General features: G+C 48.2%; 1 long non-coding RNA gene across 1 annotated transcript in view; it reads right to left on the bottom strand.

Moving 5' to 3' along the window:
• The window catches only part of LOC134943767 (uncharacterized), a 28,845-nt gene extending 9,401 nt beyond the window's left edge, over positions 1 to 19,444 (bottom strand). Inside the window, exon 1 of the long non-coding RNA XR_010181739.1 lies at positions 19,430 to 19,444. This is a non-coding gene — a long non-coding RNA (uncharacterized LOC134943767). The remainder of the gene's footprint in view (positions 1 to 19,429) is intronic.
• Positions 19,445 to 22,476: the final 3,032 nt, after the last annotated feature.

Raw genomic sequence — 22,476 nt, forward strand, 5'->3', positions numbered from 1 at the left:
TGGTAATGAAGGACGGAACAGTGGTCGTTCCGTTCTTCATCAGATCATTCTGATGTGTACCGTGGTAATGATATGTTGGCACGCCGGCCGCCGTATTGTCCCGGTTCACATCCTCTCAATGTGTGTCCAGCTTTAGCCCTGGAAAGAGAAAGAGATAAAGTACCAGCCAATCAGCCCAACTCTCATGTTATAGGCTGTGTTTGAAAAGTGACAGTTAGGAGCTAATTGGTTGGTAGTTTATCTCTCTCCACTCTATCACTCTCCAAGTTCCCTATTGGGATGTAGAATTGAATGCAGTTTGGGTGTAATTGCTCCAGCACTGCGCAAACAGAGTTGGATGGCTAATGTCTGAAAATCACAAACGGGCAATTTTCGGACATTTGCGCATGCAAGGACCCTCACAGTGAGATCGCATCCCTGATGTATACACGGCAGCAGCCATGGGGTGGGCGGTGACAGACCATAGAGGGGGAGTAGTCCGGTCAACGTAGGCGTGCCCGGACTGTTTTCGGGGAAGTTGTGTGAGATCACACACAGCCTCTCCGATTAAGTAAATGGCGGCAGTGCGGCCATGCTGCGTTTGCTGGAGATATCCTCAATTTCCAGGTCAATAATGTGATCGTGATTAGATTGCGATCGCAAAGCTGGGCAGGACTTGACATGCTGGGCAGTCTTGCCTTGTGCTGGGTGGCCCACAGCATGCTACCTTCAGCAGTAGCAGATTCTGCTACTGATACTGAATAGGCGGCACTAAACCCGCACTTATGCATGCATCGTGCTACACCTCTCCACCAACGGACCTCCACTATCCGTAACTTTGGTTTTTAACTATCATTCTCATCAAATGATACCGGAAGGTCATCTAATGATGATGAAGACCTACATACAAGACACAAGGATATTTGCAGTGTCAGACTGGGGCATGAAGGTCCCACCAGGGGAATGCAGTGGTAGGTGCTCATACATAGGGATGTGGTTAGCTTCCAGAGGGGGGGTGTCAGCCAACAAGGAGGCTTTGCTAACCATTAGAGAGCATATGGTCTGGGCCCCTTTATAAATAAATTCCATGCATGATAATTTGCCAGATTAATCCACTGTAAAAATCTACCATAGTCCTGTGCAGTATAATGTACTGTAACATATGTACAGCAGTGGCGTCACAAGGTGGGTGCGGGGGGTGCGGCCCGCACCCGGGTGTGACACCAAATATCAGCTCCCCCACAGTGACAGGAGCCACAGTGTGAAAGTTTCCTACAGCAACCGGCTCCTGTCATGCGACAGCGCACGGTGACTGTCTCCGGGGACAGCCCAGCATCTCCGGAGATGCTGGGCACGCCCCCCAGAGTGACGATTCTGGGATCCCGTGAGGCCACGCCCCCTGCATATAAGGCCACAACCCCTTTCCCCCCCGCAAGTGCGTTGAGAGATCAGGGGTCCGCATCGGGTGTCACCACACCCGGTGATGCCTCTGATGTACAGTATAATGTATAATTCAACTTAAAGGAGGAGGTGGAGCCCCAGTCAGTGTGGCCCACCTGGGGGACCCTGGATATTTGTCATCCTCACTAAAACTTCTAAAAAGGAAAATTTTCTAGCAGCTTCTAGCTATCATGTTCTAGAATGTACTAGATAAATGATAGCCAGAGAATAATTGGTTACTATGGGTAACATTTAGAAGCCCACTTATTATTTATGTGTTTTTCTGACCCAATAATTAAAGTTTATTACTACTGGTATACTCGGCAATATGAAACTCTGTACTGCCCGGATGTATCAGGAATCACATCCAGGGACAGGGGCACCGATTAGCCATCACTTTACTTTATGCTACAGGACCTACTGCGCATGAGCGGTCCTCAGAGGGGCTGTTATCAGGGAGGCATTCAGAGGATCCGTCTCCAGGTAAAAGATGTGATACAGTATGTAGCCTAAAGGACAGTACACACGGGGGAGAGATGTGTGCTGAGCGATCTGTCACAGACCGCACAGCACACATGTCTCCACCCGCTCAGCACAGCGTGATGTGTGCTGAGTGAGGGGGCGCTCATTTCACCCAGCGGGCCAATCTAGCACTGGCGACAGCGATGGCATTGCTATCGCTGTGGGGCATACACACGAGAGATCTAGTCAGATTGCTTAGATTTTAAGAGTTTAAGAACGGATCTCTCCGAGTGTACCCCCCTTATAGGCTACAGTGGCTAATGCCAACTTCAGTTTTCTAACGGGGCAAAGACAAAACTCAAAAGATAACAGTGGCCTCTAATGTGGTGTGTATCTTAGCTGTTAGAACCTTTACATATTGAAACATAATAAAACATAAAACATAAAAAGAACTATTAGTTAATATAAAAGTTATTACTTTACCATATACTACTATACTGTACCTTTATTTGTATTTAGCAAAATGACATATTGGTCTAAGATCTGGCCCCAACTGTTTTATTAATACCGTGTAACTAACAATGGGGGTCATTCCGAGTTGTTCGCTCGTTAGTTTTTTTTTGCTACGGAGCGATTAGTCGCAAACTGTGCATGCGCAATGTTCACAGTGCGCCTGTGCCAAGTAAATTAGCACAAAAGTTTGGTATTTTACTCACGGCCTAATGAAGATTTTTCATCGTTCTGGTGATCGGAGTGTGATTGCCAGGAAGTGGGTGTTTCTGGGCGGAAACTGGCCGTTTTATATGAGTGTGCAGAAAAACGTTGGCGTTTCTGGGAAAAACGCGGGAGTGTCTGAAGAAACGGGGGAGTGTCTGGGCGAACGCTGGGTGTGTTTGTGACGTCAAACCAGGAACGAAACTGACTGAACTGATCGCAGTGTAGGAGTAAGTCTGGAGCTACTCAGAAACTGCTAAGAAATTTCTATTCGCAATTCTGCTATTCTTTCGTTTGCAATTCTGCTAAGCTAAGATACACTCCCAGAGGGCGGCAGCTAAGCGTGTGCAATGCTGCTAAAAGCAGCTAGCGAGCGAACAACTCGGAATGAGGGCCAATGCGAGCAGGGGCGTCAGAACGTTTTTAGGTTGGGGGGGGCAAAATATAATCTAATTTCAGCGCCCCTAAATTGCTGAATCGCTAAAGGTCAGATAGGTAAGTTTAAACCAGACGGCCGGAGGCACACACAGCCACACAAAGAGCCACATATACACACACACGCACACACACAGCCCCATATACATACATACGCACACAGCCCCATCAGAGGCATAACTAGCATGGGGTGAGCAGGGTGCGTGCCCTGGGCGCCGTGGCAACCCCAGCAGAGGGGGGCGCCCCAGCACCTGCATGGCCCGCTCGCCCCATGCCGCCAGAGCTCTGCACTCCACCACCGTTGCGCTGCTGCTGGCCTCTTCCTGCTGGGAGCGTGACCGCGATGTGTCACGCTCCCCTGTGTGAACAGCCTGCTGTTACCTGCCGCCTCAGCCCGCCGGAAGGGGAGGGGGGTGAAAGTCCCGCTCCCCCTGCCGGCAGCAGCTCCCGCTTCGCACACACTGGCTGCAGCTCCCACTACCGTCCGCACCGCGGCTTCACGCCTCCCGCAAACACGAACACTGCAGCTTCACTTCTATCAGAGGTAGGCCTGTTCCTAATCAGAGACAGTATTTCTTTAGAGTCAGTTAAGGGGTCAGCTTGCTGGGGGTAGCTTGCTGGAATTTGTTAAGTGTGGAATTAATAAGTGTGTTATCCAAACAGTTAAAAAAAAACAGTTGAACAAACATTGACCAACATCACGAAAAGGTAACTTACTTTAACAAATTACTCTAACTCCACTTAACCCATAAAACACAAACAACCTCAGCATGTTCATCAAACTACTGTTTTTAATTTCAATTCATGGAATTCTGACCAAATTTAACACATTCTACACTCACCCTGAAACTCACCCCTCTGGATACATTACAGCTTCTATTCTCCACTCCCCTCAACTAAACACTCATGAGATTTATACTTTCCTCTCTGCAAGTACTTTGACAACCACAATTGGCCACCAGAACAAACACTCGCAAACATCCACCAATATTTATCTCACTCTTCTGCTTTTATTAGCTGGTGACATATCACCAAATCCAGGCCCCAACCACCTTTCCCTCTCACACTCTGCTGTCTCAAAACAACATAGAAATCCATCTAACCTCATAAATATCACGTGTCTCCCATCCCCCTCCAAAACACTAAAATGTGCCTTATTGAATGCACGCTCTGTTTGTAACAAATTAACATCCATCCATGACCTCTTCATATCTCACAACTTTAATCTGCTGGCTATAACAGAAACATTGCTCACACAATCAGACACGGCCTCCCCTGCAGCACTGTCACACGGTGGTTTCCATTTCTCACACACACCTAGGCCTAATAACAGTAAAGGTGGAGGGGTCGGAATCTTACTGTCACAGTTTTTCACATACACTGTTCTACCTCAGGTTCCATCACTCGCATTCACCTCATTTGAAGTTCACTCTATCAGGATTTTCACCCCCTTCTCTCTGCGTGTTGCAGCTATCTATCGCCCTCCTGGGCAACCTAAACAACAATTTCTAGAAGATTTTTCTGCCTGGCTCCCACACTTCTTATCCTCTGACATCTCCACCATCATTATGGGAGATTTCAATATAGCTCTTGACAGTCCACAATCTGTTCATGCATCCAAACTCCTCTCTCTAACCTCCTCTCTTGGCCTAACCCAATGGTCCGACTCCTCTCCTCACCAGGAGGGCCAATGCCTTGATCTTGTGTTTACCAGGCTCTGCTCAGTTTCCAAATTCACTAACACTCCTTTCCCTCTCTCTGATCACAACCTGATCACCTTCACAATCTCTTCTATTACTTTAAATTCTAGGACACTAAAACCAAGCAAGCCTCCTCTAACCCGCAGAAATACTAACAATATACATTTTCAACAACTTTCCACTTCTCTGCAACAACTGCTCTCACCAATCTCTACATTTACTACACCTGACACTGCTGTATTACACTGCACCAGACCCTAGAGCGTGCCCTTGATGAAGTGGCTCCATCTACCCATCACACTCCACGTAGGCTTAGATGCCAACCATGGCACTCTAAATCAACAAGACACCTACAAAAACTGTCACGTAAAGTAGAACGCCAGTGGCGGAAATCTCAGAATCCAAGTGACTTTCTCACATATAAAACTACCTACCACTCCTATCGTCAGGCCCTGGACACTGCCAAACAAATATATTTCCAATCTCTCATCTCTTATCATGCCAACAACCCCAAGCGACTTTTTAATACATTTAAATCACTTCTTTACCCTCCCTCACCTCCCCCACTAGCTACTATCCGTGCACAAGAACTTGCTTTCTACTTCAAGGATAAGATTGATAACATCCGAGATGAAATGGTATGCTCTAACTCAGCCAGTGACCTGCTCAATTCCCTACCTGAACCCTCTGGCACTTTCTCTTCATTTGATCCCACAAGTGAAGATGAAGTATCAACACTCTTTTCATCCTCCTACTCCACTACCTCTCCTCTTGATACTATACCCTCACAGGTCAGTAAAACTTTGTCTCCTGTGCTTATCCCAACCTTAACTAAAATCTGTAATCTCTCTCTCTCTACTGGTATCTTTCCCTCTCTGTTTAAACTTGCAGTCATTACTCCCATTCTAAAAAAACACAACTCTCACCCAAACACACTCTCTAACTACCGTCCCATTTCTCAGCTACCCAGTCCCTCCAAGCTACTTGAGAGGCTTGCCTACACTCGCCTCACACACTTTCTTAACTCGCACAACTTATTGGACCCACTTCAGTCAGGCTTTCGTGCCCAACACTCCACAGAGACGGCACTGACCAAAGTAGTGAATGATCTAGTCACTGCTAGATCAAAAGGCCATTACACACTACTTATTCTTCTAGATCTCTCTGCTGCTTTTGACACTGTTGACCACTCTCTTCTTGGCTCGTGTTACTGGATGCCTGTCTGCCATTTCATCTTGGATGTCATCTCGCCAACTAAAACTCAACATTTCCAAAACCGAATTAATTATTTTCCCACCAGCTAAGAGTAGTTACCAACCTGATATCTCTATAACTGTTGACAATGCAACTATCCACCCCACCCCACCCACCCCACAAGCTCGTTGCCTAGGTGTCACCCTTGACTCTGAACTGTCCTTTATTCCACACATTCAATCTGTCTCTAAATCATGTTACATGCACCTTAAAAACATATCCAAAATACGCCCTTATCTTACACAAGACACTGCAAAAACTCTAATCCATGCACTCATCATCTCCCGCATTGATTATTGTAATAGTCTCCTTACTGGACTTCCCAAACATAGGCTATCACCACTTCAATCCATTTTAAATGCAGCTGCGAGGCTAATCTTCCTCGCCAGACGTTCTTCATCTGCTGATCCGCTCTGTCAGTCCCTCCATTGGTTACCGGTTTTCTACCGTGTCAAATATAAAATACTTTTACTTACATACAAGGCTATTAACCAAACTGCACCATCATACATCTCCTCACTCATCTCAAAATATCTCCCTACCAGACCTCTCCGCTCTGCACAAGATCTGCGTCTCTCATCCACATGTATTACCTGTTCCCACTCAAAATTACAGGACTTTACCCGGGCTTCACCCACTCTGTGGAATGCACTCCCACGCACAATAAGACTCTCCTCTAGTCTCCAAACCTTTAAATGTTCTCTGAAAACTCATCTCTTCAGACAAGCCTACCAAATTTCAGACCCACACACATAACCTTAACAGCTTCCCTATCAAGTTACATCCCCTCTGTACAGTCCACATAAACTCACATTTTGTCTTCCAACATTGCTAGGTGATCATATCCTATACAACCCATTAAGAACCTAGCAACCTGGGGAACCATTATGTAACAGGTAGCATCTATCCTTGTGTATCAATGCCTATTTCCCTATAGATTGTAAGCTTGCGAGCAGGGCCTTCCTACCTCTGTCTGTCTGTCTTTGCCCAGTTTTGTTCTATAATTGTTGTTCTAATTGTAAAGCGCAACGGAATATGCTGCACTATATAAGAAACTGCTAATAAATAAATAAATATCTGGGAGCCAGGAGCAAGCTTGACCCGGCAGGTAAGGGGGGAAGGAATGCCTGTTTCTCGGCAATGGGGAAAGCTCCTGCTTATTAAAGTCTTCTGCAGTCAATAGAGGTGCATGTCTCTATATCTGCCATCTCCCCCTGCCAATGTCACCTGCTGCCCCCAGATCTTCCCTCATTCCCTGCCAGTGTCACCCGCTGCCCTCACCCCCTGCCAGTGTCACCCACTGCCCTCACCCCCAGCCAGTGTCACCCGTTGCCCTCACCCCCTGCCAGTGTCACCTGTTGCCCACACGCCCTGCCAGTGTCACCCACAGCCCCCAGATCTACCATCACCCCATGCCAGTGTCACCCACTGCCCTCACCCCCTGCCAGTGTCACCTGTTGCCCTCACGCCCTGCCAGTGTCACCCACAGCCCCCAGATCTACCCTCACCCCCTGCCAGTGTCACCCACTGCCCTCACCCCCTGCCAGTGTCACCCGCTGCCCTCACCCCCTGCCAGTGTCACCTGCTGCCCTCACCCCCTGCCAGTGTCACCTGTTGTCCTCACGCCCTGCCAGTGTCACCCACAGCCCCCAGATCTGCCCTCACCCCATGCCCCTAGATCTTCCCTCACCCTGTACCTAGATCTGCCATCACCCCCTATTCCCAGGTCTTCTCTCACCCCCTGCTCCTAAATCTGTCCTTTCCCCATGCCAGTGTCACCCCTGTACCTAGATCTGCCCTCACCCCCTGTACCCAGATGTCTACCCTCACCCCCTGATAGGGTCACCTCCTGTACACTGATCTGCCTTCACCCCTGCACCTATATCTGACCTCATATGCTGCCAGTATCGCCCCCCGCACCCAGAGATCTACCCTAACCCCCACCAGAATCACCCTCCTGTACCCAGGGATCTGCCATCTGAGGGACACGGGGATGCTTTGAGACACAAGACAGGAGGCAGGAGTAAGGGGGCAGGAGTGACGGGGCATGATGCAGGAGTGAGGAGGCAGGAGTGACGGGGCAGGATGCAGGAGTGACGGGGCATGATGCAGGAGTGAGGGGGCAGGAGGCAGGAGTGAGGGGGCAGGATGCAGGAGTGAGGGGGCAGGAGTGACGGGGCATGATGCAGGAGTGAGGGGGCAGGAGGCAGGAGTGACGGGGCATGATGCAGGAGTGACGGGTAAACGATACTAATGCTTACCGTGGCAGTAACAGCGGGGAGGACGGCGCACATCGGGATCCTGCAGCAGGAGAGATCCCCCTTCGGAGCGCAGCAGACCACACTGAAAAGGGTGCATCCCCGGTGCGGTGCTCTGCATCCCGGGTGGCGCCGAAGACGTGGAGTGTCGGAGGTGGCAGAAGCGCCGCAGCTTGGGGTGAGAAACTGCTGCAACCCTTCCGCTGCTAAACTCTGCAATTAGTCAATGGGCTCCCCTCACCACAGTGCCCCTCAGGATTAGTTAATTCAGGGGGTAGGATCTCCTCACTCTATAATGTGAATTTCGGCTCATACTGTGTGCTATAATGTGAATTTCGGCTCATACCATGTGGGGTAATGTGAGTTTCGGCTCATACTGTATGCTATAATGTGAATTTCGGCTCATACCATGTGGGGTAATGTGAGTTTCGGCTCATACTGTGTGCTATAATGTGAATTTCGGCTCATACCATGTGGGGTAATGTGAGTTTCGGCTCATACTGTGTGCTATAATGTGAATTTCGGCTCATACCATGTGGGGTAATGTGAGTTTCGGCTCATACTGTGTGCTATAATGTGAATTTCGGCTCATGCCATGTGAATTTCGGCTCATACTGTGTGCTATAATGTGAATTTCGGCTCATACCGTGTGCTATAATGTGAAAGGGGCACCAGTACTAGATAGTATAAGGGGTCCTACTACACTGAAGGTCACGCCCCTTTTGAGTGACCATGCCCCCTTTTACGGAGCGTGCGTGCCTTTGGCGCGCGCATAATTGCTACCTTCACTTTTTCATTCTCCCTTCAAAAATTCCACTTCCACCACTGCACCTACATCTATACATACACATCCAGACATCTTTATATACAGTGACATCGGTGGCGTGTGCACATACTTTCCTTTTTTTTTTTTGTGTGTGTGTGGGGGGGGGGGGGGGGGCTGGCGCCATTATTGATCTTGCCCTGGGCTCCAAAAACCCTGGTTACAACTCTGAACCCCATATACATACATACACACACACACTGCCCCATATTATAAACATACAGCCCTAAATAAATAAATTATATACACACACACACAGTGGTCGAAGTGAAAATTTTGAAGTGGGGGTATGCAAAAGTCAAGGACGTAATTATGCGCGCGCCTGAGGCGCGCTCTCCAGAAAAGGGGCGTGGTCACCCAAAAAGGGGGTGTGGTCACCCAAAAGGGGCCGTGTCATGTGTAGTAGAACCCCTTATACTATCTAGTACTGGTGCCTCTTTCACCTTATAGCACACTGAATGAGCTGAAATTCACATTATAGCACACTGTACGAGCCGAAATTCACATTGTAGCACACTGAATGAGCCTAAACTCACATTGTAGCACACTGAATGAGCCGAAATTCACATTGTAACACACTGAATGAGCCGAAATTCACATTGTAGCACACTGAATGAGCCGAAACTCACATTGTAGCACACTGAATGAGCCGAAATTCACATTGTAGCACACTGAATGAGCCGAAATTCACATTGTAGAACACTGAATGAGCTGAAATTCCCATTATAGCACACTGAATGATCCGAAACTCACATTGTAGCACATGGTTCGAGCCGAAATTCACATTGTAGCACACTGAATGAGCCGAAATTCACATTGTAGCACACTGAATGAGCCGAAACTCACATTGTAGCACACTGAATGAGCCAAATTCACATTGTAGCACACTGAATGAGCCGAAATTCACATTGTAGCACACTGAATGAGCCGAAATTCACATTGTAGCACACTGAATGAGCCGAAACTCACATTGTAGCACACTGAATGAGCCGAAATTCACATTGTAACACACTGAATGAGCCGAAATTCAAATTGTAGCACACTGAATGAGCCGAAATTCACATTGTAGCACACTGAATGAGCCGAAATTCACATTGTAGCACACTGAATGAGCTGAAATTCCCATTATAGCACACTGAATGATCCGAAACTCACATTGTAGCACATGGTTCGAGACGAAATTCACATTGTAGCACACTGAATGAGCCGAAATTCACATTGTAGCACACTGAATGAGCCGAAACTCACATTGTAGCACACTGAATGAGCCTAAACTCACATTGTAGCACACTGAATGAGCCGAAATTCACATTGTAACACACTGAATGAGCCGAAATTCACATTGTAGCACACTGAATGAGCCGAAACTCACATTGTAGCACACTGAATGAGCCGAAATTCACATTGTAGCACACTGAATGAGCCGAAATTCACATTGTAGAACACTGAATGAGCTGAAATTCCCATTATAGCACACTGAATGATCCGAAACTCACATTGTAGCACATGGTTCGAGCCGAAATTCACATTGTAGCACACTGAATGAGCCGAAATTCACATTGTAGCACACTGAATGAGCCGAAACTCACATTGTAGCACACTGAATGAGCCAAATTCACATTGTAGCACACTGAATGAGCCGAAATTCACATTGTAGCACACTGAATGAGCCGAAATTCACATTGTAGCACACTGAATGAGCCGAAACTCACATTGTAGCACACTGAATGAGCCGAAATTCACATTGTAACACACTGAATGAGCCGAAATTCAAATTGTAGCACACTGAATGAGCCGAAATTCACATTGTAGCACACTGAATGAGCCGAAATTCACATTGTAGCACACTGAATGAGCTGAAATTCCCATTATAGCACACTCAATGATCCGAAACTCACATTGTAGCACATGGTTCGAGCCGAAATTCACATTGTAGCACACTGAATGAGCCGAAATTCACATTGTAGCACACTGAATGAGCCGAAACTCACATTGTAGCACACTGAATGAGCCAAATTCACATTGTAGCACACTGAATGAGCCGAAATTTACATTGTAGCACACTGAATGAGCCGAAATTCACATTGTAGCACACTGAATGAGCCGAAACTCACATTGTAGCACACTGAATGAGCCGAAATTCACATTGTAACACACTGAATGAGCCGAAATTCAAATTGTAGCACACTGAATGAGCCGAAATTCACATTGTAGCACACTGAATGAGCCGAAATTCACATTGTAGCACACTGAATGAGCCAAATTCACATTGTAGCACACTGAATGAGCCGAAATTCACATTGTAGCACACTGAATAAGCCGAAATTCACATTATAGCACACTGAATGAGCCAAAACTCATATTGTAGCACACTGAATGAGCCGAAAATTCACATTATAGCAAACTGAATGAGTCGAAATTCACATTGTAGCACACTGAATGAGCCGAAATTCACATTGTAGCACACTGAATGAGCCGAAATTCACATTGTAGCACACTGAATGAGCCGAAATTCACATTGTAGCACACTGAATGAGCCGAAATTCACATTGTAGCACACTGAATGAGCCGAAATTCACATTGTAGCACACTGAATGAGCCGAAATTCACATTGTAGCACACTGAATAAGCCGAAATTCACATTGTAGCACACTGAATGAGCCGAAATTCACATTATAGCAAACTGAATGAGCCGAAATTCACATTATAGCAAACTAAATGAGCCGAAATTCACATTGTAGCACACTGAATGAGCCGAAATTCACATTATAGCAAACTGAATGAGCCGAAATTCACATTGTAGCACACTGTATGAGCCGAAATTCACATTGTAACACACTGAATGAGCCGAAATTCAATTGTAGCACACTGAATTAGCTGAAATTGTGACAGCAGGGAGATAGAGAGTGACGACAGGGAGAGAGAGTGTGATGACAGGGAGAGAGTGAGTGACGACAGGGAGAGGGAGTGAGTGACGACGGAGAGAGAGATAGTGACGACAGGGAGAGAGAGAGTGACGACAGGGAGAGAGAGAGAGTGACGACAGGGAGAGAGAGAGAGTGACGACAGGGAGAGAGAGTGACGACAGTGGAAGCAGGGAGAGAGAGAGGGACAGGGACGGTAACGACAGGGAGAGAGGTGACAGCAGGGTAACATTACCTCATTTGTTGCTGGCAGCAATGAGCGGTGGGCTGCTGGTGGCGGCGGGCGAAGGTGGGCGGCGGTGAGCTAATACAGCGTTCTACACAGTCGCCGGCCGCCGCGCAGGGACGGGGAGCACCATGTGCAGCAGGATGGCCACTTCCCTTGCCTCCTGCTGCACTTTCAGTTCCGCATTTCCGGGTCAGTGGAAGTGGCGGTATACCATACCGCCGTATACCACCCCACTTCGACCACTGTATATATATATATATATATATATATATATATATATTATATAGACAGATATATCCACACAGCCCCATATATATACACACACAAACAGCCCCATACGTATGTATGTATGTGTTTGTTTTTATATATATATATATATATATATAGGGCTGTGTGCGCATATGGGGCTGTTTGTGTGTGTGTATATATATATATATATATATATATATAGATACACACAGCGCCGGCACTCGGACTGCCCCTTGGGCTAGCTTGCTCCGGTGCCCTCCGCTAGGGTGTTACCCCCATATCCAAAAGTCAATGAAAGAGGCGGCACTTGGAGTCTTTTGAACAACCAAAAAGTGACTAGTGCATAAAGTGCTACATCAACGTTTCGGGGTACTAGACCTGATGAAGGGGTCTGGTACCCCGAAACATTGATGTAGCACTTTATGCACTAAAGTCACTTTTTGGTTGTTCAAAAGACTCAGAGTGCCGCCTCTTTCATTGACTTATATATATATATAGTCCCGCAATGGTGTGGCACTCGGCTGGATAAATGAACAATAAACCAGTCAGGTCTTACAACGTTTCAGTGCTTTATTGCACTATCGTTTGTATCCTGACGATAGTGCAATAAAGCACTGAAACGTTGTAAGACCTGACTGATTTATTGTTCATTTATCCAGCCGAGTGCCACACCATTGCGGGACTATATATATACATTGGTATATGTGGAGGCACCGGCGCAGCTATTGGAGTTTTCGTGGAGTGCCGGTCTGAAATTGCTGTATATATATATATATAATAAGATTTTACTCACCGGTAAATCTATTTCTCGTAGTCCGTAGTGGATGCTGGGACTCCGTAAGGACCATGGGGATTAGCGGCTCCGCAGGAGACTGGGCACAACTAAAGAAAGCTTTAGGACTACCTGGTGTGCACTGGCTCCTCCCACTAAGACCCTCCTCCAGACCTCAGTTAGGATACTGTGCCCGGAAGAGCTGACACAATAAGGAAGGATTTTGAATCCCGGGTAAGACTCATACCAGCCACATCAATCACACCGTATAACTCGTGATACTATACCCAGTTAACAGTATGAAATATAACTGAGCCTCTCAACAGATGGCTCAACAATAACCCTTTAGTTAGGCAATAACTATAAACAAGTATTGCAGACAATCCGCACTTGGGATGGGCGCCCAGCATCCACTACGGACTACGAGAAATAGATTTACCGGTGAGTAAAATCTTATTTTCTCTGACGTCCTAAGTGGATGCTGGGACTCCGTAAGGACCATGGGGATTATACCAAAGCTCCCAAACGGGCGGGAGAGTGCGGATGACTCTGCAGCACCGAATGAGCAACTCTAGGTCCTCCTCAGCCAGGGTATCAAACTTGTAGACTCTTGCAAAAATGTTTTAACCCGACCAAGTAACAGCTCGGCAAAGTTGTAAAGCCGAGACCCCTCGGGCAGCCGCCCAAGAAGAGCCCACTTTCCTCGTGGAATGGGCTTTTACAGATTTAGGGTGCGGCAGTCCAGCTGCAGAATGTGCAAGTTGAATCGTGCTACAGATCCAGCGAGCAATCGTCTGCTTAGAAGCAGGAGCACCCAGCTTGTTGGGTGCATACAGGATAAATAGCGAGTCAGTCTTCCTGACTCCAGCCGTCCTGGAAACATATACTTTTCAGGGCCCTGACTACGTCCAGTAACTTGGAATCCTCCAAGTCCCAAGTAGCCGCAGGCACCACAATAGGTTGGTTCACATGAAAAACTGATACCACCTTAGGAAGGAATTGGGAACGAGTCCTCAATTCCGCCTTATCCATATAAAATACAGATAAGGGCTTTTGTATGACAAAACCGCCAATTCTGATACACGCCTGGCCGACGCCAAGGCCCACAGAATGACCACTTTCCACGTGAGGTATTATAGCTCCACGGATTTAAGTGGCTCAACCCAATGCGACTTCAGGAAATCCAACACCACGTTGAGATCCCACGGTGCCACTGGAGGCACAAACGGGGGCTGACTATGCAGCACTCCCTTAACAAAAGTCTGAACTTCAGGCAGTGAAGCCAGTTCCATTTTGGAAGAAAATCGATAGAGCCGAAATCTGGACCTTAATGGAATCCAATTTTAGGCCCATAGTCACCTCTGACTGTAGGAAGTGCAGAAATCGACCTAGCTGAAATTTCTCCTTTGGGGCCTTCCTGGCCTCACAGTACGCAACATATTTCCGCCATATGCGGTGATAATGGTTTGCGTTCACTTCTTTCCTAGCTTTAAATAGCGTAGGGATAACTTCCTCCGGAATTCCCTTTTCCTTCAGGATCCGGCGGTCAACCGCCATGCCGTCCAACGCAGCCGCGGTACGTCTTGGAACAGACAGGCCCCCTGCTGCAGCAGGTCCTGTCTGAGCGGCAGAGGCCATGGGTCCTCTGAGATCATTTCTTGGAGTTCAGGTTACCAAGCTCTTCTTGGCCAACCCGGAACAATGAGTATAGTTCTTACTCCTCTCCTTCTTATTATTCTCATTACCCTGGGTAAGAGAGGCAGAGAAGGGAACACATACACCGACTGGTACACCCACGGTGTTACCAGAGCGTCCACAGCTATCGCCTGAGGGTCCTTGACCTGGCGCAATATCTTTGTAACTTTTAGTTGAGGCGGGACGCCATCATGTCCACCTGTGGCCTTTCCCAACGGTGTACAATCATTTGGAAGACTTCTGGATGAAGTCCCCACTCTCCCGGGTGGAGGTCGTGTCTTCTGAGAAAGTCTGCTTCTCAGTTGTCCACTCCGGGAATGAACACTGCTGACAGTGCTAACACATGATTTTCCGCCCATCGGAGAATCCTTGTGGCTTCTGCCATCACCATCCTGCTTCTTGTGCCGCCCTGTCGGTTTACATGAGCGACCGCCGTGATGTTGTCTGACTGGATCAGCACCGGCCGGTGTTGAAGCAGGGGTCTAGCCTGACTTAGGGCATTGTAAATGGCCCTTAGTTCCAGAATATTTATGTGTAGGGAAGTCTCCTGACTTTTCCATAGCCTTGGAAGTTTCTTCCCTGTGTGACTGCCCCCCCAGCCTCGAAGGCTGGCATCCGTGGTCACCAGGACCCAGTCCTGTATGCCGAATCTGCGGCCCCCTAGAAGATGAGCACTCTGCAGCCACCACAACAGCGACACCCTGGCCCTTGGAGACAGGGTTATCCGCCGATGCATCTGAAGATGCGACCCGGACCACATGTCCGACAGATCCCACTGGAAAATCCTTGCATGGGACCTGGCGAATGGAATTTCTTTGTAAGAAGCTACCATCCTTCCCAGGGCTCGCATGCATTGATGCACCGACACCTGTATACGTATTAGGAGGTCTCTGTCTAGAGACGACAACTCCTTGGACTTCTCCTCCGGGAGAAACCCTTTTTATCCTGTTCTGTGTCCAGAACCATACCCAGGAACAGTAGACGCGTCGTAGGAACCAGCTGCGACTTTGGAATATTCAGAATACAGCCGTGCTGTTGTAGCACTTCCCGAGATAGTGCTACTCCGTCGAACAACTGCTCCCTGGACCTCGCCTTTATAAGGAGATCGTCCAAGTACGGGATAATTATTTCGGCCATTACCTTGGTAAATACCTCGGTGCCGGGGACAGACCAACGGCAACGTCTGGAATTGGTAATGACAATCCTGTACCACCATTTTGAGGTACTCCTGGTGAAGAGGGTAAATAGGGACATGCAGGTAAGCATCCTTGATGTCCAGTGATACCATGAAATTCTCCAGGCTTGCAATAATCGCCCTGAGCGATTCCATTTTGAACTTGAAACTTCGTATATAAGTGTTCAAGGGCTTTCAATTTTAGAATGGGTCTCACCGAACCGTCTGGTTTCGGTACCACAACATTTTGGAATAGTAACCCCGGCCTTGTTGAAGGAGGGGGTACCTTGATTTCACCTGCTGGAAGTACAGCTTGTGAATTGCCGCCAGTACTACCTTTCTCCGAGGGCAGCAGGCAAGGCTGATGTGAGGTAACGGCGAGGGGGAGTCGCCTCGAACTCCAGCCTGTATCCCTGTGATACTATTTGCAGAACCTAGGGATCCACCTGTGGGCAAGCCCACTGGTCCCTGAAGTTCCCGAGACGCGCCCCTACCGCACCTGTCTCCACCTGTGGAGCCCCAGCGTCATGCGGTGGACTCAGAGGAAGCGGGGGAAGATTTTTGATCCTGGGAACTGGCTGCTGGTGCAGCTTTTTCCTTCTTCCCCTTGTCTCTGCGCAGAAAGGAAGCGCCTTTGACCCACTTGCTTTTCTGAAGCCGAAAGGACTGTACCTGAAAATACGGTGCTTTCGTAGGCTTTGAGGAAACCTGAGGTAAAATATTTTCTTCCCAGCTGTTGCTGTGGATACGAGGTCCCAGAGACCATCCCCAAACAATTCCTCACCCTTATAAGGCAGAATCTCCATGTGCCTTTTATAGGCAGCATCACCTGTCCACTGCTGGGTTTCTAATACCCTCCTGGCAGAATGGACATTGCATTAATTCTGGATGCCAGCCGGCAAATATCCCTCTGTGCATCCTTTATATATAAGACGACGTCTTTAATATGCTCTATGTTAGCAAACTATTATCCCTGTCTTAGAGTATTAATATTATCTGACAGGGTATCAGACCACGCTGCAGCAGCACTATTTATGCTGAGGCAATTGCAGGTCTCAGTATATAACCTGAGTGTGTATATACAGACTTCAGGATAGCCTCCTGCTTTTTATCAGCAGGCTCCTTCAAGGTGGCCGTATCCTAAGACGGCAGTGCCACCTTTTTTGACAAACGTGTGAGCGCCTTATCCACCCTAAGGGATATCTCCCAACGTGACCTATCCTCTGGCGGGAAAGGGTACGCCATCAGTAACTTTTTAGAAATTACCAGTTTCTTATCGGGGGAACCCACGCTACTTTACACACTTCATTCATTCATCTGATGGGGGAACAAAACACTGGCTGCTTTTTCTCCCCAAAAATAAAACCCCTTTTATGTGGTACTTGGGTTCATGTCAGAAATGCGTAACACATTTTTCATCGCCGAGATCATGTAACGGATGTTCCTAGTGGATTGTGTATACGTCTCAACCTCGTCGACACTGCAGTCAGACTCCGTGTCGACATCTGTGTCTGCCATCTGAGGTAACGGGTGCTTTTTTGAGCCCCTGATGGCCTTTGAGACGCCTGGGCAGGCGCGGGCTGAGAAGCCGGCTGTCCCACAGCTGTTTTACGTCATCCAGCCTTCTATGTAAGGAGTTGACATTGTCGGTTAATACCTTCCACCTATCCATCCACTCTGGTGTCGGCCCGACAGTGTCTTCCAGCTGCACTGTGAAGAAAAAATGGCGCCAGTGTGCTGAGGGAGAAGCCCCGCCCCTTTTTCGGCTGACTTTTCTCCCGCTTTTTTATGGATTCTGGCAGGGGTAATTTATCACATATATAGCCCTGGGACTATATATTGTGATGATTTGCCAGCCAAGGTGTCTTATATTGCCCTCAGGGCGGCCCCCCCAGCGCCCTGCACCCATCAGTGACCGGAGTGTGAGGTGTACATGAGCAGCAATGGCGCACAGCTGCAGTGCTGTGCGCTACCTTGGTGAAGACCGAAGTCTTCTGCCGCCGATTTTCTGGACTCTTCATTCTTCTGGCTCTGTAAGGGGGCCGGCGGCGAGGCTCCGGGACCGAACATCAAGGCCGGTTCCATGCGGCCGATCCCTCTGGAGCTAATGGTGTCCAGTAGCCTAAGAAGCCCAAGCTACCACCAGTTAGGTAGGTTCGCTTCTTCTCCCCTTAGTCCCTCGCTGCAGTGAGTCTGTTGCCAGCAGATCTCATCTCACTGTAAAATAAAAAACCTAAATATACTTTCTTTCTAGGAGCTCAGGAGAGCCCCTAGTGTGCATCCAGCTCAGCTGGGCACAAGAATCTAACTGAGGTCTGGAGGAGGGTCTTAGTGGGAGGAGCCAGTGCACACCAGGTAGTCCTAAAGCTTTCTTTAGTTGTGCCCAGTCTCCTGCGGAGCCGCTAATCCCCATGGTCCTTATGGAGTCCCAGCATCCACTTAGGACGTCAGAGAAATATATATATATATATACACACACACACACACACACACACACACACACACACACACACACACACACACACACACAGAGCCCCATATATATATATATATATATATATACACACACGCACACACACACACACACACACACACACAGCCCTATATATATACACACACACACACACACACACACACACACACACACGGCCCCATATAGACACACACACAACCCCACGTGTGTGTGTATATATATATATATATATATATATATATATACAACAGAACTAAAATGTAAATGACTGATTGTCAATTAACATACAACCAACCATAAAAAAAAAAAAGTGCAGCCCCCCATGTAGCGCAGATTTGGGTACATTTGTGTGTAATGAATATATATATATATATATATATATATATACACATACACATCCTCATGTATATACACACACAGCCCTACATAGAAACACACACAACCCCATGTATACATACACACACACCCATATAGACACACGTACTGTACAGGTCCATGTATATATATATACACACACACACACACACACACACACACACACAGCGCCATATAGGACACACACACAAACCTATGTATATACACACACATGTCCTAAGCACAGGCGTGCGCAGAGACTGACTGGCGGGTGCCGCTCCGGACTTCCCCCCCTCCACGGCATTATAGTGTTCTCTCACCTCCCCTGTCCTGGATATAGACTGCTCACCTGGTCCGCCCAGGTGAGCAGTTTATATCCAGGACAGGGGAGGTGAGAGAACACTATAATGCCGTGGAGGGGGGGAAGTCCGGAGCGGCACCCGCCAGTTAGTCTCTGCGCACGCCACACTACAGCCACCGCTGGCGCTCCTCACCAATAGAAGAGGCAACTCCTGACAGCAGCAGCAGCTCCCGAGTCCCAACATCAAGCTGAGCCTCTGAGGCGGGGGGTGGGGAGAGAGCTGGCGGGAGACAAGTGAGCAGGGCTGTGAGGAGGCGGCGCATTGCCTGACACACTGCCGGGGTCGGCAAACCCTGCCTTCCTAGACTGAAACGATGGAATGCGCTGCTACCGCACATCGCTCCTCCGCTCCTCCTAGACATCAGCCGGCGCCTCTGTATGTTTTGGGGGGCGAGCTGCCGCCTTGCCCCCCCCCAGTTCCGACGCCTCTGAATGCGAGAGAAATGTAAGTCTTTGATGTGAAACTTCCAGGCCAGCCCTGTAGTTCCCCAGGCAGAGAACTCAGCCTAATTATAAATCACAATGCAACAGTGGCAAAGATTTGGGTGCTCTTAAGCATTCGCAAATCCCTTCACTGTCTTTAGCCAATGATCTGCCTCTAAGGGGTCTATTCATACAGACAACGAAAACATAATTGCTACTTATCACTATACATCGCATCGCTTCAATGCGATGTATAGCTGTAATAAGTAGCAATTCATGTATACTCACCCTTCCGACGATGCGCTGCGGTGTCTGGGGCTCTTGCGGTGAGGTCATCTTCAGCGATCCTTCCCAGCGATGCGCGGGGTCCAGCGGCGGGTCCCTTTGCGCATGCGCAGGGTGTTGACCTCCCGGCAGGCCGCAGTGGTTGCTGGGAGGTCGGGGGGGCGGAGCCAGCACGAGGTGCCGAGCAGCGATCAGGGAAGCATTGAGCTTCCCTTACGTCTCCGCACTACAGTTCAGGTTACGCCGTCCTGAGATGGCGAACCTGAACTCCATGGAGAAGCGGAAAGCAGAGCTTTCCGCACCTTCATGAATCGCACTCACCATACAAAGGTATGGTGATGCGATTCAGCCACAGAGCGGGGGTGCCGCTGGGGAAGTCAGACACTTCTCCACGGTAACCGGCTCTGTGAATTGCAGTAGGCAGAGAAAAGCCCTGTTTAACGCAAAACAGGGCTTTTCACTGCTGCATGAATAGACCCCTATATAACAAAGCAGTTTAGACGCCAGCCATAAACCCTTGTTGGATTTTGTTGGGGGCTCTCAGATAGCTGACAACATGCACGTAGAAAGTCACAAATGCAATGGGGGCAGGACCACTTATTGGTCAAAAATAAGTAAAGGGACAACTGTGAACACCCTCATAATCCACCGTTTCTAAGGCTTTTGTTACCATCAGTGGTTAAAGGAGCAAGAATACTGCAGTAGCAGGACACATAGGGAAACACAAACAGTGAATCTTGATTGAAGAGGAGCACAAGATCTGCAAGGCTCTCTGTGGGGGAGATTTATCAAAGCTTGGAGAGTAATAAAGTCTAGAGAGATAAAACACTAACCAATCATCTTCTGTCAGTCTGTTAAATTTATCTTTCTCCAAGTTTTATTTTATCTCCCCCAGAGAGGGGAATACGATTAGCCGCAGGGTTTACTCCACAGTTATCTGATAATGCAGCGCTGGGGAAAGATATTCAATTAATTAGCTTTTCCCCACACGGTAAACCATGGGTTAGCACGTGATAATGCACTGATTGCGCATAAATTGCGGCATATAATGGGCTTCCCCATGCGTTAAATGCATAGGGGCTGCATTAACGCTGATTTTTCATCACAACTCCTGAGGCGGGTTCAGTATGATTTACCGCCAGCCGGGATGCTGCCCGTCTCAATATACCAACAGCGGCATACCGGCCACTGGTATGCCAACAGCGGGGTGAGTACAGAGTCCCCTTGTGGGCTCAGTGGCTTGCCACAAGTTCTGTTCCCACTCTATGGATGTTGTGGACACCCACGAGTGGGAATAGTCCTGTTGCGCCGGTATGCCGGCTACCGGCATTGCCAGCTGTCGGCATTCCGGGGTCGGTATCCTGACCACCGGGATCCCAACAGCCTGCAAATTAAACATATAACCCTGAGACTGCCTCCCGGGATTAGTGTGCGACGTTCCCACAGCTAATTGAACCAGGCAGCGCGATAAATTAGCTGTGGGGTTAAATTAATTCCCCTACATAGTTTGAGAGGGTGCGATGCGCTAAGTATAAGGGGTTCACACTATAACAGTGGTTCTCAAACTTTTTTGAATCATGGTATTAAAAATAAGATTTTAAACCTACCGGTAAATCTTTTTCTCCTAGTCCGTAGAGAATGCTGGGGACTCCGTAAGGACCATGGGGTATAGACGGGCTCCGCAGGAGATATGGGCACTCTAAAGAACTTTTAGTATGGGTGTGCACTGGCTCCTCCCTCTATGCCCCTCCTCCAGACCTAAGTTAGAGAACTGTGCCCAGAGGAGATGGACAATACGAGGAAAGGATTTTGTAAATCTAAGGGCAAGATTCATACCAGCCCACACCGTATAACCTGGAATATACGCAACCAGTTAACAGTATGAACAAAAAACAGTATCAGTCAAAGACCGATCTTAACTGTAACATAACTCTTATGTAAGCAACAACTATATACAAGTCTTGCAGATTTAGTCCGCACTGGGACGGGCGCCCAGCATCCTCTACGGACTAGGAGAAAAAGATTTACCGGTAGGTTTAAAATCTTATTTTCTCTTACGTCCTAGAGGATGCTGGGGACTCCGTAAGGACCATGGGGTTTATACCAAAGTTCCAAACCGGGCGGGAGAGTGCGGATGACTCTGCAACACCGATTGAGCAAACGCGAGGTCCTCATCAGCCAGGGTATCAAACTTGTAGAATTTAGCAAAAGTGTTTGAACCCGACCAAATAGCTGCTTCGCACAACTGTAATGCCGAGACGCCTTGGGCAGCCGCCCAAGAAGAGCCCACCTTCCTAGTGGAATGGGCCTTTACCGAATTTGGTACCGGCAATCCAGCCGTAGAATGAGCCTGCTGAATCGTGTTACAGATCCAGCGAGCAATAGTCTGCTTAGAAGCAGGCGCGCCAACCTTGTTGGCTGCATATAGGACAAACAGAGCCTCTATTTTCCTAACCCTAGCTGTCCTGGCTA

The sequence above is a fragment of the Pseudophryne corroboree genome, chromosome 7 (assembly GCF_028390025.1).
Source record: "Pseudophryne corroboree isolate aPseCor3 chromosome 7, aPseCor3.hap2, whole genome shotgun sequence".
NCBI classification, from domain to species: Eukaryota; Metazoa; Chordata; class Amphibia; order Anura; family Myobatrachidae; genus Pseudophryne; species Pseudophryne corroboree.